This window comes from Nilaparvata lugens, chromosome X, assembly GCF_014356525.2.
Source record: "Nilaparvata lugens isolate BPH chromosome X, ASM1435652v1, whole genome shotgun sequence".
Taxonomy (NCBI): domain Eukaryota; kingdom Metazoa; phylum Arthropoda; class Insecta; order Hemiptera; family Delphacidae; genus Nilaparvata; species Nilaparvata lugens.
Genome location: NC_052518.1, coordinates 36222647 through 36228391, shown reverse-complemented (window position 1 = coordinate 36228391; position 5745 = coordinate 36222647). Strand labels below are relative to the sequence as shown.

Here is a 5745-nt window from a genome sequence, read left to right as displayed (position 1 = left end):
TATCAATGAATGAATCTGAATTAAAACCATGTATTGTATCAACTATCCTATTATCGTATTGTAATTCGTGAAGCCTGTTTAGTAAAAGCCAGTTACATACACATCGATTTTTTACCGTCCTTATAAAATTCTATAAGATCAAACAGATGATGTTTGACAAGTTGCACTTATTCGAATTCATAAGGATGGCAAAAAACAATCGTACAAAAATCAACGTGCATGTAACTGGCTTTCGAAGACCCATACGATATTGTATTCTATGATCAAATAGAATAGTAAATATCGAAATAAGTGTTGCAGCCAGAACTTGTGTTGAGAACCGGTTTTGTCCCCGCTTTGTAAGTTAAACTAAACACACAATTCCTCCCCAGAATGTGGGTTTGAAGTGTACACACCATTTCTCCCCGCTTTGTGCAGTGGAAGTGTACACACATTTCTCCTCGGTTTGTTCAGTGAAAGTGTACACACATTTCTCCCCTTTTTGTAGGTTTAATGCGTAATTTTTTTTTCAAGTTAACAGAAAAAAAAAGTTACAACTGTATTGAACACATATTAATATACTTTCTAAAACAAAAATTAAATCTCCAACATGTGTGTAAATGTGTGTAAATCAGCCTCCCCGCAATGTATGTTCATTTCTCACCTCCCCGTTTATTACCTTGTTCCAGTATGTGTGTGTGTGTGTGTGTGTGTGTGTGTGTGTGTGTGTGTGTGTGTGTGTGTGTGTCTGTGTAGCAGTAAAGACTACTAAGCATGCTCGCAACAAAACTATAAAAGGGGCGCTCACCTTATTTAAATATCATTCACAACAGAGCATTATTCATTGTGAACTTATCAACAACAGGTAAGAATTGAAAACACTTCTTATAAAAACAATATATCAATTTATTCACTACTTTTACACATACATCTATCTATACAATTCGTAACACATAAGTCGACGAATTGTCTAGTTATAAAAATTGTTAATGTTTAACAATTTTTATATCGGACCAATTTGCCGACTTATGTGTTACCATCATCACAAAATTTTTACACTTGGCGTTAAATTGGTGTATTTTCTCTGAGCTAATGCAGGAAGCAAATTGTTGCAGTAAATACACCTCACTCGTAGATTTGCTTCCTGCATTGGTAATTTTTAAAATTACTTGTCGTCCGTGAATATTTGTTTGTTCCCTCGCCGCAATAATGGGGTAGGGAGTGTGCTCCTTTAACTCCCTCAGCGGGATCCACGGTTTAGGCGTTTGTGCATTCACGATTGTTACGAACTCCATCTCATCCTCCTCCCCTCGCCACAGCTCCTTCATCAGTGGGACCATGGATGAGTTCTTGTCCATTCCTGCATATTTCTGTTGAAAAATATTTGATTAGTGTATTATTTGTTTCAGATTATCATCAAATCAGATTCAGCGAATCATACTAGAGAACTTGATCGATAGATTATTGTCATAATCTCAACTTGACATCATCGGATTGGCATTCTCTCCATAAAGTGAGTAATATCAGTTATTGAAATAATATTGATAACAAATAATTGTTACATGATCGATTACTTTAAACAATAATATCTCATAATTCAATTTCTAATAACTTCAAATAATATTCCCTTGGCATCAATTTCTAATCAGTTCAAATGATATTGATAACAAATAATTGTTGCATGATTGATTACTTTAATCAATAATATCTCATAATTCAATTTCTAATCACTTCAAATAATATTTCCTTGCCATCAATTTCTAATCAGTTCAAATAATATTGATAACAAATAATTGTTGCATGATCGATTACTTTAATCAATAATATCTCATAATTCAATTTCTAATCACTTCGAATAATATTTCCTTGCCATCAATTTCTAATCAGTTCAAATAATATTGGTAACAAATAATAATAATAATCAAAGACTTGTATATGTACAGATTTTTTTAACAATCAATCATGGAAAAAAATCTGTGCACACACAAGTTAATGATATTTGTTGAAACTAACCTTTGTTTGTGAGAAGATTGACTCGTCCTCATCCCCGCTAACTTCTGCCTCCTCCTCAAACGTCAACTTCTGCTTCGCCTGCTTCTGCCTGTTGTTCGGTAGAGTAGTTAGCACCGCTTGCCACGGTGCCCAGGTAGCAGCTGGAGCCAAGCATTGAATAGGGCTGTCCCCGACCACAATCTCGCCGCCCGGTGATGGTGGTTCCACGTTGAGTGGAGTGGGTGCAGCAGCAGCAGCGGACGACTCAGCAGCAGAAATGGCAGCTTTGCGCTGCCAGTAGTTGAGCATGCACTGGTGTGCTGGTGGGCTATCCGGCAGCACGTATGATGGAGAAGATGTTGATGGAGAACTCATCGTGAAGTGCACTCAAAGTAGACGCAGATGTAAATGACAATTTTCCTCTCATCACTTCTGTTTATATACCATACGTTTCTCTCTCTGTTCCAGGCTTGTGCGAGTGAGAGCGAAGCGTGCTACAAGGCAAAAAAAATTCAAATTTCTCCCCTACAACATGTGCTCCCACATCGTTATCGGCAACATTCAGATTTGTAAGTATTCTCTCTCCTATCACAAAAAAATGTCACTCAATCATTCTATATTTTCGAATAGCAACCTTGTACATGTGTTAGAAGACGAAAAAAATCTTGTCTAGAACTCTGCATGGGACGGTGTATGCCCACACCTGCTAGAAGCTGAAAAAAATCTCCCCCATGTCAACTCACTCAAACATATTTTGAATAGCCTCTCATGATGCTCATTGATTTCTAATATTATCAGTTATTAAATATATCATTGTTTTCACAGCATTTTCCCACCTCTCAACATAGGGCTCACTCAAACATTTTTTGAATAGCATTCTCGCCTCTCGATTGATTTCTAATATTATCAGTTATTAAATATTTCATTGTTCTCACAGCATTTTCTCTACACGGCTTCTGACCTCATAACCAGTTGAGCTCTCGTTGAGGCAACACACCTGAGAGGTTAACAAGCAATCTGAAAGGAAGCATAGCCGGTATCTACACCTGAGAGGCTAGCTCACAATTGAAAAGGAAGCATAGCCACCTATGCAGTCAAGAAGATTCACACAGCATCACCCAACACATGTAAGTACATTTTTACTTTGATTTCATCCTCTGTGGAGGAGAGGAAAATTGTTCTCAGAGGACAATATTTGTCCTCCGAAGACAGTTTTTGTCCTCGGAGGGGATGATTTTTGTCCTCGGAGGGGAGGATTTTTGTCATCGGAGGACAGTTTTTGTCCTCAGAGGACAATTTTTGTGCTTGGAGGATAAAAAACCTTCTACAGCATCATGCATGCATGTGATTTTAGCTCATCTTTACGGTATATCCGGAATATCCTCTCCCTGCTCTTCTTTCTCACACTCTCCATATAAACAAAACGGTAAATGCATTACTTTTTCAAATGGATTTCCGATTATATATTTGCAATAGACACATTACAGATAGAATGGATTTTTATGTAAGAAATAACCATTGATGAGACTGTCTCATCTTTGATTAATCTTCATAGTTACTCCAACATAGCGCTAAACATGCTTAAGAACTATGAAGATTTTAAGGATCATTTCATGTTGGCCGTGAGAAAAATCATGTCATCTTTTGACAACTTTGTTTGACACGGCAGCGGTTGGGTTTTGAAGAAAATTTAGTCACTGGATGTGAACGTGATAAAATTTAATCCAATCTTCACATCCAGTTCCATTCAAACACCACAATTTCTTAAAAACAAAAATTGTATTAAAAAATGTCAAAAATCTGTCTGACGAAAAACGCTTTTTATGGTCAGTCCTCGCATATTTCCATCAGAAACCAAGGAACTCCAACTTGAGTGTAAAGTATTTGAGCAAGTTTGCTCACACACTTAATACGCGAGGTGTAAATTTCCCGGTGATGACATGCGATATTAAGAAATTTGAAATGCTAAATCCGGATATTGCAATTCATGTCATCGCGTATGACAACAAAAAGTTTTTCCCCTACCACACAAGCATTTTCCGCACTCGTAAGCACCAAATTAATCTTTTAATGCTAAAAGCCGATGCAGGAAAAACTCATTTCTGTTTAATAATTACCACGAACAGGAAAAACAGGCTATCGTGTCTTCTCTCTCACCTTTCAAAACACCACAGCCAAGTACACATTTGCAATTTCCGTTTTCATAGATTTACATCGAACAAATCTAAAAATTGTGATGGCAAAGCAAATTTGATGAAACATGAACAGCTTTGTTCCAAGTTTCAATCACAGAGTGTTTCATATCCTAAACGCGGAGAGACAATTAAATTCAAGAAACTTGGCGCGACGTTGAAGAAAAAGTACACCATTTACATGGATTTAGAAACTTATGTTGTTAATATTGATAATAATGCTGATGATGATGATGAATCCGATTGAGATGAAATCAGCCATAGCTATACAAAGAAAACAGCACAACATATTCCCTGCAGCTATTGTTTTGTTGTTATCGATGTGAACAGGGAAATCGCTTATGGACCTGTACTCCATAGATCGAGTGGTTTAGATGAAAAAATCATGGAGAAATTTCTTCATGAAATTACAGATCTCAATGACATTTTGTATGAGGATATGAAACGAGAAATTCCAATGCAACATTTATCCGAAAGTCAAGAGCGTGAATTTCAAAATTCTGTAAACTGCAGGCTTTGTGCTGAACCGTTTTTAGACACCAATATTAAATGTCGTCACCATGTGCACGAAACCGGAAATTACCTATGTGCGGCACACGTTTCTTGTAATTTATCGGCTCATACTCTGGAGTACATTTCGTGTTATTTTCACAATTTCTCCAGGTTTGATTTGCATTTTATTCTGGAAGCGCACGGTAAATATAAAAAAGAAATTTCCTGCATCGCAAATACGTCAGAGAGATTTTTGACACTTTCAGTAGGCAAAATTAAATTTTTAGATTCCTACAAGTTTATGAACGAATCCTTGGAAGTATTGGTGCGTAATTTGGTGCAAAGTACAGACATGGAAAAGAAATTTGAACATTTATTTTCAGTGTTTCATGATCCCCCACGTGAACACAGACAACTCTTGTTGAAAAAAGGAATATATCCTTACTCATATATGAGTTGTCCCGAAAAATTCGCGGAAACATCGCTTCCTCTCATCGAATGTTTTCATAATGATTTAACTGATACACCTCTGTCTCGCAAAGAATATGAGCATGCGCAAAGAGTGTTTTTGACATTCAAGCTGAAAACGCTCGGTGAATATCACGATTTCTATTTATGTTTGGACGTGATGCTATTAGCGGAAGTTTTTGAATCCATGAGGACTACGCTTTTTAGCTCATATGGCCTTGATGTCACCCATTTTCTTTCCCTCGTGCACTTTACTTGGAATTGTATGTTGAAACACACAAAGGTCGAACTAGAATTGATTACTCATCCTGACGTGCATCTCATGTTTGAGGCAGTGATGAGGGGTGGGGTGTCATTCATCAGTAAACGTTATTGTGTGGCGAATAACAAACATCTACCCGAAACATATGACCCTTCAAAACCGAGTAATTATCTCCTTTATATCAATGCAAACAGTTTATACTCTGAAGCTATGAGCCGAAGCTAAATAAAATAATTAGTCCGAACGTTATCACGGTTTTCTCTCGCAAGTTGGAACTAAAAATGAACAAGCCTGTCTATTCCAGGTTTTTTGTACTGGAGTTGAGTAAATTCCATATGTACGATTTTTTCTATTGCAAAT

At 36.9% G+C, this 5745-nt stretch overlaps 1 long non-coding RNA gene across 1 annotated transcript; it reads left to right on the top strand.

The window, feature by feature from the left end:
- The first annotated feature begins 678 nt into the window (after positions 1-678).
- On the top strand, positions 679-3092 carry LOC120354995. The gene is made up of 3 exons (XR_005573359.1): positions 679-1492; positions 2440-2540; positions 2909-3092. It is a non-coding gene; the product is annotated as an uncharacterized LOC120354995 (long non-coding RNA).
- The last annotated feature ends 2653 nt before the right edge of the window (positions 3093-5745 follow it).